At 70.0% G+C, this 20402-nt stretch overlaps 1 long non-coding RNA gene across 1 annotated transcript in view; it reads left to right on the top strand.

The window, feature by feature from the left end:
* Positions 1-4080: 4080 nt before the first annotated feature.
* The window catches only part of LOC146394314 (uncharacterized), a 110193-nt gene continuing 93871 nt past the window's right edge, over positions 4081-20402 (top strand). Inside the window, exons 1-5 of the long non-coding RNA XR_014836254.1 lie at positions 4081-4214; positions 5403-5538; positions 10114-10249; positions 14832-14967; positions 19542-19677. This is a non-coding gene — a long non-coding RNA (uncharacterized LOC146394314). The remainder of the gene's footprint in view (positions 4215-5402; positions 5539-10113; positions 10250-14831; positions 14968-19541; positions 19678-20402) is intronic.

Below are 20402 nucleotides of genomic sequence, written 5' to 3'. Positions count from 1 at the left end.
CAAACAAACAAACAAACAAATTTTTTTTGGCTGCCTCGGGATCACCTGAACCAGAGCTTGGAAAAACCCGCGGGGAGGATCGTTTGGGTTTCGTTGTTTGCAAAGGCTGGCGGGCTGGGGGGGGGGGGGGCGGACGGTGGCACCCCATGCCCGAGACGGCCCCGTCAGGTCGCTGGCGCTGACTTGAAGCCTGGGAGGATAGCCTCTTTCTGCACAGGGAACTGACTCGGGTTTGGAGCCCGCAGCTGAGGGCGCTGGGGCGTGCGTCCTCAATCCTCCTGCGGTCAGCAATGCAGTGGCTCCGTCTGCTTTGAGTCGGAGGTCGATTCTTACGATTAAAGTCGAGCTGATGTCCAATGTTTCTTCCAGGGGTCTTGGTCCGCCAAGGGACCCACTCGCAGACATTTCCCCGCGCTGTACCGGCGGCTCCCGTGGCCCATCCATTCCACACAGCGCAGGTGGCATCCACAGAGCAGCCCAGGGGCCCATCCCCATCCATCCCAGGCAGCCCCTTTCCCCCACCTGCCAAGCCCAAGTGTGTGCTCCTTGCCCACCGTCGGTTTCTGGAGTCTGCGGGTGGGTGTTTAGATAGCGCCATCCGTTGCGGCGTTTAGAGTCCACCAACAGGTGATGTCCTAGGGCACTTGTCTTTGCCTTTCTGGCTTCCTTCGCTTAGTATGAGGGTCTCTCGTTCCAGCCCCGCGGCGGCAGATGGCACTCGTTCTGCCGCTTTTTCCTGGCTGTGTGCGATGCCATCGCATGGATGTCCCCGGGCCTTCGAAGTGCACTCACCTGTCAGTGGACCTTTAGGTGGCTTCCAGATCTTGGCTCTGGTGAGTAGTGCGGCGACAGACAGAGGGGTGCCCGGGTCTGCTTCCGGAAAGTTTGGTCCCGGTGAAATGGAGCTGTTTGGAGGCCGGCTTCGGTCTTTGTGTGGGCCGGCCCGTGTAGGGCTGCTTGGCTGAGACTCTGTCGAGGAGGGAGGCCTTCAGCCACCGGGGCCTCACGGGGCCTCCCCGTGCGGCACCATCACAGAGCTCTCTGTCACTGCCCCTTGTGGGGGTGAGGGAAGGGGCGTGTTGGGGGGGGGGCGTGTGTGTCGGGGGGGATGGTGGGCAAGGAGCACACACTTGGGCTTGGCGGTGGGGGCGGGGGTGGGGGGTGGGGAAAGGGGCTGCCCTGGGATGGATGGGGATGGGCCTCTGGGCTGCTCTGTGGATGCCACCTGCGCTGTGTGGAATGGATGGGCCAGGGGAGCCGCCGGTACAGCGCGGGGGAAATGTCTGCGAGTGGGTCCCTTGGCTCTGTCGAGGAGGGAGGCCTTCAGCCACCGGGGCCTCACGGGGCCTCCCCGTGCGGCACCATCACAGAGCTCTCCGTCACTGCCCCTGGTGGGGGTGAGGGAAGGGGCGTGTTTGGGGGGGTGGGGTGGGCGGGGTGTGTGCGCGCGCGCGTGCACGCACGCTGGCGGGCGTGGGTGTCCCGGGGCCTGGCCAGCCCTCCGCTAGAGATCAGCACGCGTGGATGCTGACGTGAGGACCAGCAGGGTGACAAGAGAGGCTGCCTGGTGGGTGACCGCGCTGGGCAGAGCCACAACCCGCTCGCCTTTCAGTTCTCCACCCAGGGGCCCCTCCTGCGAGCCACCCATAGGGGTCCCTGGTCCCTCCCTCAGACGTCGTCTCCACCGCGGCCCGAGATCATCTTTCTTCTCCAGTGGGTTCCTTGTCTCTTGCGTACCACCCTCTCCACCCCCCACCCCCACCCCCACCCCCACCCCCACCCGGCTTGCCCTTGGACAGACGGCGAGAAGCTGACCGAGAGACCGAGACAGAGACAGGAGATGAGCCGAGGCCGGTGGGCAAATGGTGCAGAGAGGGCTTGTCCGACGCAGGGTTGCCCCAGAACTTCACACACACGCACGCACACACGGACACACACGCACAGACACACGCCCGCGCACACACACACACGCACACCAGCCCGGCCCAGCGGCCCGGCGACCCCTCTCTGTGAACGGCCTTGAGGCCACGTGCCGGGCCACGCGGATCCCCCAGTGCCCGAGGGCCCTGGCGGCCACAGGGATCCAAGGGCAAGGCGGGTGGGAGGCTGGCAGGGTCCACGTGCCACGAGAAGCATGGCTTGCAGGCACGACCTCTGCCCAGAGCCTGTTTCCGCCTGGGCCGACTCCTCCGGCCGCCTCCCAGGCCCACCCTCGCAGCCCTTGGGCCTCCCGGCGGCTCTCTGCGGGCGGGACCTCAGCTGTGGGCTCCGAACCCCTGGCCCTCCCCGGACCCGCGTCCCTCCCTTCCTGTGTCCGGGAAACCCCAGCGAAGCCTTCGGTGCCCGCCAGGCAGGCGGTGGGCCTGCCTTGGTCCGCTCCGTCCTTCCTGACGCGGAGGCGGCTGGTGCTGGGCCTTGCTTGGGCCCTCAGCCTGAGAAGGTCTGTCTTGCCCCAGGAGACCACCCGGCTCGTGTCCGGCCGCCGCCGCCGCCGCCGCCGCCAGGTCCAAGGCGGCCTCGGGGGGCAGGGACAGAGCCGGCCGGGTCTTGCCTCTCCTGCGTTCGCGTGCTTGGGGCTCAGGCCTGTCACCCTCTGGCCGCCGAAGCCCAGCCGCCGGCCCTGCGGTGAAGCCTGGGGCCGAGGGCCATGGCCCCAGCTTCCGGGGCTCGGCTCCGCGGGCTGCCGTGGACACTGGTCGTCTGATCCCAGACGGAGGCAGGGAGGGCCAGCTGGTGGGGCCTGCCGCTCACACAGCCCACCCGCCCTGGACCCGGGGCCTGGCCGCAGGGCCCCCCCCCCGAGGCGAGGTCCTTCTCCGCGGGGGTGGGGTGCTGCTCTCCCTGCGTCCTGTCCTCCGTGGCCCCCCCATGGCTCTGAGGACCCGAGAGGCCGGCGCCTGCCTGGGCCTGGGAGGCCCGGTGGGGGTGGAGGGAGCCGGCCCCTGCCTGCCTCTGCACCCTCCCTTCGGCTGCCCCTTGGCCTCCGTGCCCAGCCGAGCCCTGGGACTTCCTCCAAGGCCTTGGGTGGGCTTGCGCCCAGGAGCCCCTGCCAGCAGCCCAGGGAACGGCGGGAACCGGGCCCTCCCTGGCCTCAGCCGGCCCCGGTAGCCTCATCCTGCTTGGAGCGCCTCGGCTTCCCCGGGGCGCTCCTTCTCGCGAGCCTGGGGCGCTCCTCGGCGGGGGGCTGCTGTGATGGCATGGCCCGCGAGGGGGACCGTCCTGGGCGTCCAGCGGCGGACAGAGCAGCGTCCAGCAGGCTTCGGGCCCGGGCCTGACCCTCCCTCTAGACCCCGGGTGGGCGGCAGGGGACCGGGTCCATTGGGCTGGCGGTGCGGCTCCTTGCTGTGCTCGGGGCCCCGGCTCTCCCGCCCCAGACAGCCACCGGGCCCGCCCCCCACCCCCCATGCCGGGAGGTTCCCCCCCCACTCCACCCCACCCCACCCCACCCCACCCCGCGCCGCCCCCCCCACCCCCCACCCCCGTGGTTGTGGTCGCCAGCCTCTGGCCAATGCCCCTGCAGACCAGCCCCCGTTTTCCTCCCTGGCACTACCGAGGGGGGCCCGGCCCAGGGCTCTCCAGGAGCCCGCCGTGGGCTGAGTACGGCCGAGGACTGGGCAGGCAGGGCAGCCGGTGGTCGCCGTCCCTCCAGGACACGAGTGCCCCTGCACAGGGGCGGAAGGGGAGGCCCGGGAGCCGGGGAGCCGCGGAGGCCAAGGGCCAGGCCGGCCAGGCCCCAGGGCAGGGCGGGGCGATCCCAGCGTGCGGCCCTGAGGCACTGTCCCCACACCGCTCCACACTGTCCCGAAGCCCCCGAGCGCCAGCCCAGACCCCCGGGACATCCCCCACCCACCCACACACACACACACTCCCCCCCGACCCCCGGGACACACCCCCGCGCCCTCACCCCCTCCACCCCTCCGCCCCCACCCCACCCCACCACCCCCCGCCCCCCCGCGGACGCCGGGACACCCCCCCCCACTCCCCTCCCCTCCAGCAACGCGCGGCGCTCCATCCCCCGGCAGCCCACCAGGTGGCGCTCGCTCCCACCCGGCCGCCGCGCCGACGCCCGTGACGTCAGCCGCCCGGCTCCATTTGAGCGCCTCTCGGCAGCCGAGAACTCGGACTTCCCGTGTGGCTCACAACATAACTACTCGGCGTTGCTTCTACAGTGGCTGTGGCTCGACCCCTAGCCTGGGAACCTCCATATGCCGCAGGTGCGGCCACTTGTTTTGCGCTCCCGCTCGCCTCCCCGGCCCGCCCCGGGCCCTTTCGCCTCGCCTTTTGCCCCGGCTCGCCCGCTGCCTTCGCCTGCCTCTCCCGAGCCCACCTCCCGCGCCCCGCACCCCCACTCACACACGCGCTCCCACGCGCCCCCCGCAACCCTCACCCACACTCTCGCACCTCGCAATGCTCTCTCTTGCCTCAAGCCACCGACCCACAGCGGCCGCCACCTGCCCTAAGCGCCGCCACCGCAGCGCCCCCCGCCGCCGCCGCCGCCGCCGCCGCGTCCCTCACGGGCCGGTCCGAGCCTCCTGCCCTCCCCGCCAGGCCCGCTCCCCCGCAGGGCCTGCTGCCCACCTGTGCTCTCCACCCACACCACACCCGCACATCCCTCGTGGCCCGACAGGTCCTTGAAGCCCACCCAAGACCCCCATTGGCCCCAGCAGCCCAGATCCACAAACAAGCAAACAAACAAGCAAACAAACAAACAAACAAACAAACAAACAAACAAAGGCTGCCTCGGGATCACCTGAACCAGAGCTTGGAAAAACCCGCGGGGAGGATCGTTTGGGTTTCGTTGTTTGCAAAGGCTGGCGGGCTGGGGGGGGGGGGGGCGGACGGTGGCACCCCATGCCCGAGACGGCCCCGTCAGGTCGCTGGCGCTGACTTGAAGCCTGGGAGGATAGCCTCTTTCTGCACAGGGAACTGACTCGGGTTTGGAGCCCGCAGCTGAGGGCGCTGGGCGTGCGTCCTCAATCCTCCTGCGGTCAGCAATGCAGTGGCTCCGTCTGCTTTGAGTCGGAGGTCGATTCTTACGATTAAAGTCGAGCTGATGTCCAATGTTTCTTCCAGGGGTCTTGGTCCGCCAAGGGACCCACTCGCAGACATTTCCCCGCGCTGTACCGGCGGCTCCCGTGGCCCATCCATTCCACACAGCGCAGGTGGCATCCACAGAGCAGCCCAGGGGCCCATCCCCATCCATCCCAGGGCAGCCCCTTTCCCCCACCTGCCAAGCCCAAGTGTGTGCTCCTTGCCCACCGTCGGTTTCTGGAGTCTGCGGGTGGGTGTTTAGATAGCGCCATCCGTTGCGGCGTTTAGAGTCCACCAACAGGTGATGTCCTAGGGCACTTGTCTTTGCCTTTCTGGCTTCCTTCGCTTAGTATGAGGGTCTCTCGTTCCAGCCCCGCGGCGGCAGATGGCACTCGTTCTGCCGCTTTTTCCTGGCTGTGTGCGATGCCATCGCATGGATGTCCCCGGGCCTTCGAAGTGCACTCACCTGTCAGTGGACCTTTAGGTGGCTTCCAGATCTTGGCTCTGGTGAGTAGTGCGGCGACAGACAGAGGGGTGCCCGGGTCTGCTTCCGGGAAAGTTTGGTCCCGGTGAAATGGAGCTGTTTGGAGGCCGGCTTCGGTCTTTGTGTGGGCCGGCCCGTGTAGGGCTGCTTGGCTGAGACTCTGTCGAGGAGGGAGGCCTTCAGCCACCGGGGCCTCACGGGGCCTCCCCGTGCGGCACCATCACAGAGCTCTCTGTCACTGCCCCTTGTGGGGGTGAGGGAAGGGGCGTGTTGGGGGGGGGGCGTGTGTGTCGGGGGGGATGGTGGGCAAGGAGCACACACTTGGGCTTGGCGGGTGGGGGCGGGGGTGGGGGTGGGGGAAAGGGGCTGCCCTGGGATGGATGGGGATGGGCCTCTGGGCTGCTCTGTGGATGCCACCTGCGCTGTGTGGAATGGATGGGCCAGGGGAGCCGCCGGTACAGCGCGGGGAAATGTCTGCGAGTGGGTCCCTTGGCTCTGTCGAGGAGGGAGGCCTTCAGCCACCGGGGCCTCACGGGGCCTCCCCGTGCGGCACCATCACAGAGCTCTCCGTCACTGCCCCTGGTGGGGGTGAGGGAAGGGGCGTGTTTGGGGGGGTGGGGTGGGCGGGGTGTGTGCGCGCGCGCGTGCACGCACGCTGGCGGGCGTGGGTGTCCCGGGGCCTGGCCAGCCCTCCGCTAGAGATCAGCACGCGTGGATGCTGACGTGAGGACCAGCAGGGTGACAAGAGAGGCTGCCTGGTGGGTGACCGCGCTGGGCAGAGCCACAACCCGCTCGCCTTTCAGTTCTCCACCCAGGGGCCCCTCCTGCGAGCCACCCATAGGGGTCCCTGGTCCCTCCCTCAGACGTCGTCTCCACCGCGGCCCGAGATCATCTTTCTTCTCCAGTGGGTTCCTTGTCTCTTGCGTACCACCCTCTCCACCCCCCACCCCCACCCCCACCCCCACCCCCACCCGGCTTGCCCTTGGACAGACGGCGAGAAGCTGACCGAGAGACCGAGACAGAGACAGGAGATGAGCCGAGGCCGGTGGGCAAATGGTGCAGAGAGGGCTTGTCCGACGCAGGGTTGCCCCAGAACTTCACACACACGCACGCACACACGGACACACACGCACAGACACACGCCCGCGCACACACACACACGCACACCAGCCCCGGCCCAGCGGCCCGGCGACCCCTCTCTGTGAACGGCCTTGAGGCCACGTGCCGGGCCACGCGGATCCCCCAGTGCCCGAGGGCCCTGGCGGCCCACAGGGATCCAAGGGCAAGGCGGGTGGGAGGCTGGCAGGGTCCACGTGCCACGAGAAGCATGGCTTGCAGGCACGACCTCTGCCCAGAGCCTGTTTCCGCCTGGGCCGACTCCTCCGGCCGCCTCCCAGGCCCACCCTCGCAGCCCTTGGGCCTCCCGGCGGCTCTCTGCGGGCGGGACCTCAGCTGTGGGCTCCGAACCCCTGGCCCTCCCCGGACCCGCGTCCCTCCCTTCCTGTGTCCGGGAAACCCCAGCGAAGCCTTCGGTGCCCGCCAGGCAGGCGGTGGGCCTGCCTTGGTCCGCTCCGTCCTTCCTGACGCGGAGGCGGCTGGTGCTGGGCCTTGCTTGGGCCCTCAGCCTGAGAAGGTCTGTCTTGCCCCAGGAGACCACCCGGCTCGTGTCCGGCCGCCGCCGCCGCCGCCGCCGCCGCCGCCAGGTCCAAGGCGGCCTCGGGGGGCAGGGACAGAGCCGGCCGGGTCTTGCCTCTCCTGCGTTCGCGTGCTTGGGGCTCAGGCCTGTCACCCTCTGGCCGCCGAAGCCCAGCCGCCGGCCCTGCGGTGAAGCCTGGGGCCGAGGGCCATGGCCCCAGCTTCCGGGGCTCGGCTCCGCGGGCTGCCGTGGACACTGGTCGTCTGATCCCAGACGGAGGCAGGGAGGGCCAGCTGGTGGGGCCTGCCGCTCACACAGCCCACCCGCCCTGGACCCGGGGCCTGGCCGCAGGGCCCCCCCCCGAGGCGAGGTCCTTCTCCGCGGGGGTGGGGTGCTGCTCTCCCTGCGTCCTGTCCTCCGTGGCCCCCCATGGCTCTGAGGACCCGAGAGGCCGGCGCCTGCCTGGGCCTGGGAGGCCCGGTGGGGGTGGAGGGAGCCGGCCCCTGCCTGCCTCTGCACCCTCCCTTCGGCTGCCCCTTGGCCTCCGTGCCCAGCCGAGCCCTGGGACTTCCTCCAAGGCCTTGGGTGGGCTTGCGCCCAGGAGCCCCTGCCAGCAGCCCAGGGAACGGCGGGAACCGGGCCCTCCCTGGCCTCAGCCGGCCCCCGGTAGCCTCATCCTGCTTGGAGCGCCTCGGCTTCCCCCGGGGCGCTCCTTCTCGCGAGCCTGGGGCGCTCCTCGGCGGGGGGCTGCTGTGATGGCATGGCCCGCGAGGGGGACCGTCCTGGGCGTCCAGCGGCGGACAGAGCAGCGTCCAGCAGGCTTCGGGCCCGGCCTGACCCTCCCTCTAGACCCCGGGTGGGCGGCAGGGGACCGGGTCCATTGGGCTGGCGGTGCGGCTCCTTGCTGTGCTCGGGGCCCCGGCTCTCCCGCCCCAGACAGCCACCGGGCCCGCCCCCCACCCCCCATGCCGGGAGGTTCCCCCCCCACTCCACCCCACCCCACCCCACCCCACCCCGCGCCGCCCCCCCCACCCCCCACCCCCGTGGTTGTGGTCGCCAGCCTCTGGCCAATGCCCCTGCAGACCAGCCCCCGTTTTCCTCCCTGGCACTACCGAGGGGGGCCCGGCCCAGGGCTCTCCAGGAGCCCGCCGTGGGCTGAGTACGGCCGAGGACTGGGCAGGCAGGGCAGCCGGTGGTCGCCGTCCCTCCAGGACACGAGTGCCCCTGCACAGGGGCGGAAGGGGAGGCCCGGGAGCCGGGGAGCCGCGGAGGCCAAGGGCCAGGCCGGCCAGGCCCCAGGGCAGGGCGGGGCGATCCCAGCGTGCGGCCCTGAGGCACTGTCCCCACACCGCTCCACACTGTCCCGAAGCCCCCGAGCGCCAGCCCAGACCCCCGGGACATCCCCCCACCCACCCACACACACACACACTCCCCCCCGACCCCCGGGACACACCCCCGCGCCCTCACCCCCTCCACCCCTCCGCCCCCACCCCACCCCACCCCCCCGCCCCCCCGGACGCCGGGACACCCCCCCCCACTCCCCTCCCCTCCAGCAACGCGCGGCGCTCCCATCCCCCGGCAGCCCACCAGGTGGCGCTCGCTCCCACCCGGCCGCCGCGCCGACGCCCGTGACGTCAGCCGCCCGGCTCCATTTGAGCGCCTCTCGGCAGCCGAGAACTCGGACTTCCCGTGTGGCTCACAACATAACTACTCGGCGTTGCTTCTACAGTGGCTGTGGCTCGACCCCTAGCCTGGGAACCTCCATATGCCGCAGGTGCGGCCACTTGTTTTGCGCTCCCGCTCGCCTCCCCGGCCCGCCCCGGGCCCTTTCGCCTCGCCTTTTGCCCCGGCTCGCCCGCTGCCTTCGCCTGCCTCTCCCGAGCCCACCTCCCGCGCCCCGCACCCCCACTCACACACGCGCTCCCACGCGCCCCCCGCAACCCTCACCCACACTCTCGCACCTCGCAATGCTCTCTCTTGCCTCAAGCCACCGACCCACAGCGGCCGCCACCTGCCCTAAGCGCCGCCACCGCAGCGCCCCCCGCCGCCGCCGCCGCCGCCGCCGCGTCCCTCACGGGCCGGTCCGAGCCTCCTGCCCTCCCCGCCAGGCCCGCTCCCCCGCAGGGCCTGCTGCCCACCTGTGCTCTCCACCCACACCACACCCGCACATCCCTCGTGGCCCGACAGGTCCTTGAAGCCCACCCAAGACCCCCATTGGCCCCAGCAGCCCAGATCCACAAACAAGCAAACAAACAAGCAAACAAACAAACAAACAAACAAACAAACAAACAAAGGCTGCCTCGGGATCACCTGAACCAGAGCTTGGAAAAACCCGCGGGGAGGATCGTTTGGGTTTCGTTGTTTGCAAAGGCTGGCGGGCTGGGGGGGGGGGGGGCGGACGGTGGCACCCCATGCCCGAGACGGCCCCGTCAGGTCGCTGGCGCTGACTTGAAGCCTGGGAGGATAGCCTCTTTCTGCACAGGGAACTGACTCGGGTTTGGAGCCCGCAGCTGAGGGCGCTGGGCGTGCGTCCTCAATCCTCCTGCGGTCAGCAATGCAGTGGCTCCGTCTGCTTTGAGTCGGAGGTCGATTCTTACGATTAAAGTCGAGCTGATGTCCAATGTTTCTTCCAGGGGTCTTGGTCCGCCAAGGGACCCACTCGCAGACATTTCCCCGCGCTGTACCGGCGGCTCCCGTGGCCCATCCATTCCACACAGCGCAGGTGGCATCCACAGAGCAGCCCAGGGGCCCATCCCCATCCATCCCAGGGCAGCCCCTTTCCCCCACCTGCCAAGCCCAAGTGTGTGCTCCTTGCCCACCGTCGGTTTCTGGAGTCTGCGGGTGGGTGTTTAGATAGCGCCATCCGTTGCGGCGTTTAGAGTCCACCAACAGGTGATGTCCTAGGGCACTTGTCTTTGCCTTTCTGGCTTCCTTCGCTTAGTATGAGGGTCTCTCGTTCCAGCCCCGCGGCGGCAGATGGCACTCGTTCTGCCGCTTTTTCCTGGCTGTGTGCGATGCCATCGCATGGATGTCCCCGGGCCTTCGAAGTGCACTCACCTGTCAGTGGACCTTTAGGTGGCTTCCAGATCTTGGCTCTGGTGAGTAGTGCGGCGACAGACAGAGGGGTGCCCGGGTCTGCTTCCGGGAAAGTTTGGTCCCGGTGAAATGGAGCTGTTTGGAGGCCGGCTTCGGTCTTTGTGTGGGCCGGCCCGTGTAGGGCTGCTTGGCTGAGACTCTGTCGAGGAGGGAGGCCTTCAGCCACCGGGGCCTCACGGGGCCTCCCCGTGCGGCACCATCACAGAGCTCTCTGTCACTGCCCCTTGTGGGGGTGAGGGAAGGGGCGTGTTGGGGGGGGGGCGTGTGTGTCGGGGGGGATGGTGGGCAAGGAGCACACACTTGGGCTTGGCGGGTGGGGGCGGGGGTGGGGGTGGGGGAAAGGGGCTGCCCTGGGATGGATGGGGATGGGCCTCTGGGCTGCTCTGTGGATGCCACCTGCGCTGTGTGGAATGGATGGGCCAGGGGAGCCGCCGGTACAGCGCGGGGAAATGTCTGCGAGTGGGTCCCTTGACTCTGTCGAGGAGGGAGGCCTTCAGCCACCGGGGCCTCACGGGGCCTACCCGTGCGGCACCATCACAGAGCTCTCCGTCACTGCCCCTGGTGGGGGTGAGGGAAGGGGCGTGTTTGGGGGGGTGGGGTGGGCGGGGTGTGTGCGCGCGCGCGTGCACGCACGCTGGCGGGCGTGGGTGTCCCGGGGCCTGGCCAGCCCTCCGCTAGAGATCAGCACGCGTGGATGCTGACGTGAGGACCAGCAGGGTGACAAGAGAGGCTGCCTGGTGGGTGACCGCGCTGGGCAGAGCCACAACCCGCTCGCCTTTCAGTTCTCCACCCAGGGGCCCCTCCTGCGAGCCACCCATAGGGGTCCCTGGTCCCTCCCTCAGACGTCGTCTCCACCGCGGCCCGAGATCATCTTTCTTCTCCAGTGGGTTCCTTGTCTCTTGCGTACCACCCTCTCCACCCCCCACCCCCACCCCCACCCCCACCCCCACCCCCACCCGGCTTGCCCTTGGACAGACGGCGAGAAGCTGACCGAGAGACCGAGACAGAGACAGGAGATGAGCCGAGGCCGGTGGGCAAATGGTGCAGAGAGGGCTTGTCCGACGCAGGGTTGCCCCAGAACTTCACACACACGCACGCACACACGGACACACACGCACAGACACACGCCCGCGCACACACACACACGCACACCAGCCCCGGCCCAGCGGCCCGGCGACCCCTCTCTGTGAACGGCCTTGAGGCCACGTGCCGGGCCACGCGGATCCCCCAGTGCCCGAGGGCCCTGGCGGCCCACAGGGATCCAAGGGCAAGGCGGGTGGGAGGCTGGCAGGGTCCACGTGCCACGAGAAGCATGGCTTGCAGGCACGACCTCTGCCCAGAGCCTGTTTCCGCCTGGGCCGACTCCTCCGGCCGCCTCCCAGGCCCACCCTCGCAGCCCTTGGGCCTCCCGGCGGCTCTCTGCGGGCGGGACCTCAGCTGTGGGCTCCGAACCCCTGGCCCTCCCCGGACCCGCGTCCCTCCCTTCCTGTGTCCGGGAAACCCCAGCGAAGCCTTCGGTGCCCGCCAGGCAGGCGGTGGGCCTGCCTTGGTCCGCTCCGTCCTTCCTGACGCGGAGGCGGCTGGTGCTGGGCCTTGCTTGGGCCCTCAGCCTGAGAAGGTCTGTCTTGCCCCAGGAGACCACCCGGCTCGTGTCCGGCCGCCGCCGCCGCCGCCGCCGCCGCCGCCAGGTCCAAGGCGGCCTCGGGGGGCAGGGACAGAGCCGGCCGGGTCTTGCCTCTCCTGCGTTCGCGTGCTTGGGGCTCAGGCCTGTCACCCTCTGGCCGCCGAAGCCCAGCCGCCGGCCCTGCGGTGAAGCCTGGGGCCGAGGGCCATGGCCCCAGCTTCCGGGGCTCGGCTCCGCGGGCTGCCGTGGACACTGGTCGTCTGATCCCAGACGGAGGCAGGGAGGGCCAGCTGGTGGGGCCTGCCGCTCACACAGCCCACCCGCCCTGGACCCGGGGCCCTGGCCGCAGGGCCCCCCCCCGAGGCGAGGTCCTTCTCCGCGGGGGTGGGGTGCTGCTCTCCCTGCGTCCTGTCCTCCGTGGCCCCCCATGGCTCTGAGGACCCGAGAGGCCGGCGCCTGCCTGGGCCTGGGAGGCCCGGTGGGGGTGGAGGGAGCCGGCCCCTGCCTGCCTCTGCACCCTCCCTTCGGCTGCCCCTTGGCCTCCGAGCCCAGCCGAGCCCTGGGACTTCCTCCAAGGCCTTGGGTGGGCTTGCGCCCAGGAGCCCCTGCCAGCAGCCCAGGGAACGGCGGGAACCGGGCCCTCCCTGGCCTCAGCCGGCCCCCGGTAGCCTCATCCTGCTTGGAGCGCCTCGGCTTCCCCCGGGGCGCTCCTTCTCGCGAGCCTGGGGCGCTCCTCGGCGGGGGGCTGCTGTGATGGCATGGCCCGCGAGGGGGACCGTCCTGGGCGTCCAGCGGCGGACAGAGCAGCGTCCAGCAGGCTTCGGGCCCGGCCTGACCCTCCCTCTAGACCCCGGGTGGGCGGCAGGGGACCGGGTCCATTGGGCTGGCGGTGCGGCTCCTTGCTGTGCTCGGGGCCCCGGCTCTCCCGCCCCAGACAGCCACCGGGCCCGCCCCCCACCCCCCATGCCGGGAGGTTCCCCCCCCACTCCACCCCACCCCACCCCACCCCACCCCGCGCCGCCCCCCCCACCCCCCACCCCCGTGGTTGTGGTCGCCAGCCTCTGGCCAATGCCCCTGCAGACCAGCCCCCGTTTTCCTCCCTGGCACTACCGAGGGGGGCCCGGCCCAGGGCTCTCCAGGAGCCCGCCGTGGGCTGAGTACGGCCGAGGACTGGGCAGGCAGGGCAGCCGGTGGTCGCCGTCCCTCCAGGACACGAGTGCCCCTGCACAGGGGCGGAAGGGGAGGCCCGGGAGCCGGGGAGCCGCGGAGGCCAAGGGCCAGGCCGGCCAGGCCCCAGGGCAGGGCGGGGCGATCCCAGCGTGCGGCCCTGAGGCACTGTCCCCACACCGCTCCACACTGTCCCGAAGCCCCCGAGCGCCAGCCCAGACCCCCGGGACATCCCCCCACCCACCCACACACACACACACACTCCCCCCCGACCCCCGGGACACACCCCCGCGCCCTCACCCCCTCCACCCCTCCGCCCCCACCCCACCCCACCCCCCCGCCCCCCCGGACGCCGGGACACCCCCCCCCACTCCCCTCCCCTCCAGCAACGCGCGGCGCTCCCATCCCCCGGCAGCCCACCAGGTGGCGCTCGCTCCCACCCGGCCGCCGCGCCGACGCCCGTGACGTCAGCCGCCCGGCTCCATTTGAGCGCCTCTCGGCAGCCGAGAACTCGGACTTCCCGTGTGGCTCACAACATAACTACTCGGCGTTGCTTCTACAGTGGCTGTGGCTCGACCCCTGGCCTGGGAACTTCCATATGCCGCAGGTGCGGCCACTTGTTTTGCGCTCCCGCTCGCCTCCCCGGCCCGCCCCGGGCCCTTTCGCCTCGCCTTTTGCCCCGGCTCGCCCGCTGCCTTCGCCTGCCTCTCCCGAGCCCACCTCCCGCGCCCCGCACCCCCACTCACACACGCGCTCCCACGCGCCCCCCGCAACCCTCACCCACACTCTCGCACCTCGCAATGCTCTCTCTTGCCTCAAGCCACCGACCCACAGCGGCCGCCACCTGCCCTAAGCGCCGCCACCGCAGCGCCCCCCGCCGCCGCCGCCGCCGCCGCCGCGTCCCTCACGGGCCGGTCCGAGCCTCCTGCCCTCCCCGCCAGGCCCGCTCCCCCGCAGGGCCTGCTGCCCACCTGTGCTCTCCACCCACACCACACCCGCACATCCCTCGTGGCCCGACAGGTCCTTGAAGCCCACCCAAGACCCCCATTGGCCCCAGCAGCCCAGATCCACAAACAAGCAAACAAACAAGCAAACAAACAAACAAACAAACAAACAAACAAACAAAGGCTGCCTCGGGATCACCTGAACCAGAGCTTGGAAAAACCCGCGGGGAGGATCGTTTGGGTTTCGTTGTTTGCAAAGGCTGGCGGGCTGGGGGGGGGGGGCGGACGGTGGCACCCCATGCCCGAGACGGCCCCGTCAGGTCGCTGGCGCTGACTTGAAGCCTGGGAGGATAGCCTCTTTCTGCACAGGGAACTGACTCGGGTTTGGAGCCCGCAGCTGAGGGCGCTGGGCGTGCGTCCTCAATCCTCCTGCGGTCAGCAATGCAGTGGCTCCGTCTGCTTTGAGTCGGAGGTCGATTCTTACGATTAAAGTCGAGCTGATGTCCAATGTTTCTTCCAGGGGTCTTGGTCCGCCAAGGGACCCACTCGCAGACATTTCCCCGCGCTGTACCGGCGGCTCCCGTGGCCCATCCATTCCACACAGCGCAGGTGGCATCCACAGAGCAGCCCAGGGGCCCATCCCCATCCATCCCAGGGCAGCCCCTTTCCCCCACCTGCCAAGCCCAAGTGTGTGCTCCTTGCCCACCGTCGGTTTCTGGAGTCTGCGGGTGGGTGTTTAGATAGCGCCATCCGTTGCGGCGTTTAGAGTCCACCAACAGGTGATGTCCTAGGGCACTTGTCTTTGCCTTTCTGGCTTCCTTCGCTTAGTATGAGGGTCTCTCGTTCCAGCCCCGCGGCGGCAGATGGCACTCGTTCTGCCGCTTTTTCCTGGCTGTGTGCGATGCCATCGCATGGATGTCCCCGGGCCTTCGAAGTGCACTCACCTGTCAGTGGACCTTTAGGTGGCTTCCAGATCTTGGCTCTGGTGAGTAGTGCGGCGACAGACAGAGGGGTGCCCGGGTCTGCTTCCGGGAAAGTTTGGTCCCGGTGAAATGGAGCTGTTTGGAGGCCGGCTTCGGTCTTTGTGTGGGCCGGCCCGTGTAGGGCTGCTTGGCTGAGACTCTGTCGAGGAGGGAGGCCTTCAGCCACCGGGGCCTCACGGGGCCTCCCCGTGCGGCACCATCACAGAGCTCTCTGTCACTGCCCCTTGTGGGGGTGAGGGAAGGGGCGTGTTGGGGGGGGGGCGTGTGTGTCGGGGGGGATGGTGGGCAAGGAGCACACACTTGGGCTTGGCGGGTGGGGGCGGGGGTGGGGGTGGGGGAAAGGGGCTGCCCTGGGATGGATGGGGATGGGCCTCTGGGCTGCTCTGTGGATGCCACCTGCGCTGTGTGGAATGGATGGGCCAGGGGAGCCGCCGGTACAGCGCGGGGAAATGTCTGCGAGTGGGTCCCTTGACTCTGTCGAGGAGGGAGGCCTTCAGCCACCGGGGCCTCACGGGGCCTCCCCGTGCGGCACCATCACAGAGCTCTCCGTCACTGCCCCTGGTGGGGGTGAGGGAAGGGGCGTGTTTGGGGGGGTGGGGTGGGCGGGGTGTGTGCGCGCGCGCGTGCACGCACGCTGGCGGGCGTGGGTGTCCCGGGGCCTGGCCAGCCCTCCGCTAGAGATCAGCACGCGTGGATGCTGACGTGAGGACCAGCAGGGTGACAAGAGAGGCTGCCTGGTGGGTGACCGCGCTGGGCAGAGCCACAACCCGCTCGCCTTTCAGTTCTCCACCCAGGGGCCCCTCCTGCGAGCCACCCATAGGGGTCCCTGGTCCCTCCCTCAGACGTCGTCTCCACCGCGGCCCGAGATCATCTTTCTTCTCCAGTGGGTTCCTTGTCTCTTGCGTACCACCCTCTCCACCCCCCACCCCCACCCCCACCCCCACCCCCACCCGGCTTGCCCTTGGACAGACGGCGAGAAGCTGACCGAGAGACCGAGACAGAGACAGGAGATGAGCCGAGGCCGGTGGGCAAATGGTGCAGAGAGGGCTTGTCCGACGCAGGGTTGCCCCAGAACTTCACACACACGCACGCACACACGGACACACACGCACAGACACACGCCCGCGCACACACACACACGCACACCAGCCCCGGCCCAGCGGCCCGGCGACCCCTCTCTGTGAACGGCCTTGAGGCCACGTGCCGGGCCACGCGGATCCCCCAGTGCCCGAGGGCCCTGGCGGCCCACAGGGATCCAAGGGCAAGGCGGGTGGGAGGCTGGCAGGGTCCACGTGCCACGAGAAGCATGGCTTGCAGGCACGACCTCTGCCCAGAGCCTGTTTCCGCCTGGGCCGACTCCTCCGGCCGCCTCCCAGGCCCACCCTCGCAGCCCTTGGGCCTCCCGGCGGCTCTCTGCGGGCGGGACCTCAGCTGTGGGCTCCGAACCCCTGGCCCTCCCCGGACCCGCGTCCCTCCCTTCCTGTGTCCGGGAAACCCCAGCGAAGCCTTCGGTGCCCGCCAGGCAGGCGGTGGGCCTGCCTTGGTCCGCTCCGTCCTTCCTGACGCGGAGGCGGCTGGTGCTGGGCCTTGCTTGGGCCCTCAGCCTGAGAAGGTCTGTCTTGCCCCAGGAGACCACCCGGCTCGTGTCCGGCCGCCGCCGCCGCCGCCGCCGCCGCCGCCAGGTCCAAGGCGGCCTCGGGGGGCAGGGACAGAGCCGGCCGGGTCTTGCCTCTCCTGCGTTCGCGTGCTTGGGGCTCAGGCCTGTCACCCTCTGGCCGCCGAAGCCCAGCCGCCGGCCCTGCGGTGAAGCCTGGGGCCGAGGGCCATGGCCCCAGCTTCCGGGGCTCGGCTCCGCGGGCTGCCGTGGACACTGGTCGTCTGATCCCAGACGGAGGCAGGGAGGGCCAGCTGGTGGGGCCTGCCGCTCACACAGCCCACCCGCCCTGGACCCGGGGCCCTGGCCGCAGGGCCCCCCCCCGAGGCGAGGTCCTTCTCCGCGGGGGTGGGGTGCTGCTCTCCCTGCGTCCTGTCCTCCGTGGCCCCCCATGGCTCTGAGGACCCGAGAGGCCGGCGCCTGCCTGGGCCTGGGAGGCCCGGTGGGGGTGGAGGGAGCCGGCCCCTGCCTGCCTCTGCACCCTCCCTTCGGCTGCCCCTTGGCCTCCGAGCCCAGCCGAGCCCTGGGACTTCCTCCAAGGCCTTGGGTGGGCTTGCGCCCAGGAGCCCCTGCCAGCAGCCCAGGGAACGGCGGGAACCGGGCCCTCCCTGGCCTCAGCCGGCCCCCGGTAGCCTCATCCTGCTTGGAGCGCCTCGGCTTCCCCCGGGGCGCTCCTTCTCGCGAGCCTGGGGCGCTCCTCGGCGGGGGGCTGCTGTGATGGCATGGCCCGCGAGGGGGACCGTCCTGGGCGTCCAGCGGCGGACAGAGCAGCGTCCAGCAGGCTTCGGGCCCGGCCTGACCCTCCCTCTAGACCCCGGGTGGGCGGCAGGGGACCGGGTCCATTGGGCTGGCGGTGCGGCTCCTTGCTGTGCTCGGGGCCCCGGCTCTCCCGCCCCAGACAGCCACCGGGCCCGCCCCCCACCCCCCATGCCGGGAGGTTCCCCCCCCACTCCACCCCACCCCACCCCACCCCACCCCGCGCCGCCCCCCCCACCCCCCACCCCCGTGGTTGTGGTCGCCAGCCTCTGGCCAATGCCCCTGCAGACCAGCCCCCGTTTTCCTCCCTGGCACTACCGAGGGGGGCCCGGCCCAGGGCTCTCCAGGAGCCCGCCGTGGGCTGAGTACGGCCGAGGACTGGGCAGGCAGGGCAGCCGGTGGTCGCCGTCCCTCCAGGACACGAGTGCCCCTGCACAGGGGCGGAAGGGGAGGCCCGGGAGCCGGGGAGCCGCGGAGGCCAAGGGCCAGGCCGGCCAGGCCCCAGGGCAGGGCGGGGCGATCCCAGCGTGCGGCCCTGAGGCACTGTCCCCACACCGCTCCACACTGTCCCGAAGCCCCCGAGCGCCAGCCCAGACCCCCGGGACATCCCCCCACCCACCCACACACACACACACTCCCCCCCGACCCCCGGGACACACCCCCGCGCCCTCACCCCCTCCACCCCTCCGCCCCCACCCCACCCCACCCCCCCGCCCCCCCGGACGCCGGGACACCCCCCCCCACTCCCCTCCCCTCCAGCAACGCGCGGCGCTCCCATCCCCCGGCAGCCCACCAGGTGGCGCTCGCTCCCACCCGGCCGCCGCGCCGACGCCCGTGACGTCAGCCGCCCGGCTCCATTTGAGCGCCTCTCGGCAGCCGAGAACTCGGACTTCCCGTGTGGCTCACAACATAACTACTCGGCGTTGCTTCTACAGTGGCTGTGGCTCGACCCCTAGCCTGGGAACCTCCATATGCCGCAGGTGCGGCCACTTGTTTTGCGCTCCCGCTCGCCTCCCCGGCCCGCCCCGGGCCCTTTCGCCTCGCCTTTTGCCCCGGCTCGCCCGCTGCCTTCGCCTGCCTCTCCCGAGCCCACCTCCCGCGCCCCGCACCCCCACTCACACACGCGCTCCCACGCGCCCCCCGCAACCCTCACCCACACTCTCGCACCTCGCAATGCTCTCTCTTGCCTCAAGCCACCGACCCACAGCGGCCGCCACCTGCCCTAAGCGCCGCCACCGCAGCGCCCCCCGCCGCCGCCGCCGCCGCCGCCGCGTCCCTCACGGGCCGGTCCGAGCCTCCTGCCCTCCCCGCCAGGCCCGCTCCCCCGCAGGGCCTGCTGCCCACCTGTGCTCTCCACCCACACCACACCCGCACATCCCTCGTGGCCCGACAGGTCCTTGAAGCCCACCCAAGACCCCCATTGGCCCCAGCAGCCCAGATCCACAAACAAGCAAACAAACAAGCAAACAAACAAACAAACAAACAAACAAACAAACAAAGGCTGCCTCGGGATCACCTGAACCAGAGCTTGGAAAAACCCGCGGGGAGGATCGTTTGGGTTTCGTTGTTTGCAAAGGCTGGCGGGCTGGGGGGGGGGGGCGGACGGTGGCACCCCATGCCCGAGACGGCCCCGTCAGGTCGCTGGCGCTGACTTGAAGCCTGGGAGGATAGCCTCTTTCTGCACAGGGAACTGACTCGGGTTTGGAGCCCGCAGCTGAGGGCGCTGGGCGTGCGTCCTCAATCCTCCTGCGGTCAGCAATGCAGTGGCTCCGTCTGCTTTGAGTCGGAGGTCGATTCTTACGATTAAAGTCGAGCTGATGTCCAATGTTTCTTCCAGGGGTCTTGGTCCGCCAAGGGACCCACTCGCAGACATTTCCCCGCGCTGTACCGGCGGCTCCCGTGGCCCATCCATTCCACACAGCGCAGGTGGCATCCACAGAGCAGCCCAGGGGCCCATCCCCATCCATCCCAGGGCAGCCCCTTTCCCCCACCTGCCAAGCCCAAGTGTGTGCTCCTTGCCCACCGTCGGTTTCTGGAGTCTGCGGGTGGGTGTTTAGATAGCGCCATCCGTTGCGGCGTTTAGAGTCCACCAACAGGTGATGTCCTAGGGCACTTGTCTTTGCCTTTCTGGCTTCCTTCGCTTAGTATGAGGGTCTCTCGTTCCAGCCCCGCGGCGGCAGATGGCACTCGTTCTGCCGCTTTTTCCTGGCTGTGTGCGATGCCATCGCATGGATGTCCCCGGGCCTTCGAAGTGCACTCACCTGTCAGTGGACCTTTAGGTGGCTTCCAGATCTTGGCTCTGGTGAGTAGTGCGGCGACAGACAGAGGGGTGCCCGGGTCTGCTTCCGGGAAAGTTTGGTCCCGGTGAAATGGAGCTGTTTGGAGGCCGGCTTCGGTCTTTGTGTGGGCCGGCCCGTGTAGGGCTGCTTGGCTGAGACTCTGTCGAGGAGGGAGGCCTTCAGCCACCGGGGCCTCACGGGGCCTCCCCGTGCGGCACCATCACAGAGCTCTCTGTCACTGCCCCTTGTGGGGGTGAGGGAAGGGGCGTGTTGGGGGGGGGGCGTGTGTGTCGGGGGGGATGGTGGGCAAGGAGCACACACTTGGGCTTGGCGGGTGGGGGCGGGGGTGGGGGTGGGGGAAAGGGGCTGCCCTGGGATGGATGGGGATGGGCCTCTGGGCTGCTCTGTGGATGCCACCTGCGCTGTGTGGAATGGATGGGCCAGGGGAGCCGCCGGTACAGCGCGGGGAAATGTCTGCGAGTGGGTCCCTTGGCTCTGTCGAGGAGGGAGGCCTTCAGCCACCGGGGCCTCACGGGGCCTCCCCGTGCGGCACCATCACAGAGCTCTCCGTCACTGCCCCTGGTGGGGGTGAGGGAAGGGGCGTGTTTGGGGGGGTGGGGTGGGCGGGGTGTGTGCGCGCGCGCGTGCACGCACGCTGGCGGGCGTGGGTGTCCCGGGGCCTGGCCAGCCCTCCGCTAGAGATCAGCACGCGTGGATGCTGACGTGAGGACCAGCAGGGTGACAAGAG

Source organism: Sus scrofa, unplaced genomic scaffold (genome assembly GCF_054392235.1).
Source record: "Sus scrofa isolate SSC_HxYL_T2T_F1_AM1 unplaced genomic scaffold, Sscrofa_HxYL_maternal_Yorkshire_Landrace_v2.0 dam_41, whole genome shotgun sequence".
Classification (NCBI taxonomy): domain Eukaryota; kingdom Metazoa; phylum Chordata; class Mammalia; order Artiodactyla; family Suidae; genus Sus; species Sus scrofa.
The sequence above is the reverse complement of the archived record's forward strand: the minus strand, read 5'-3'. Positions and strand labels throughout refer to the sequence as shown.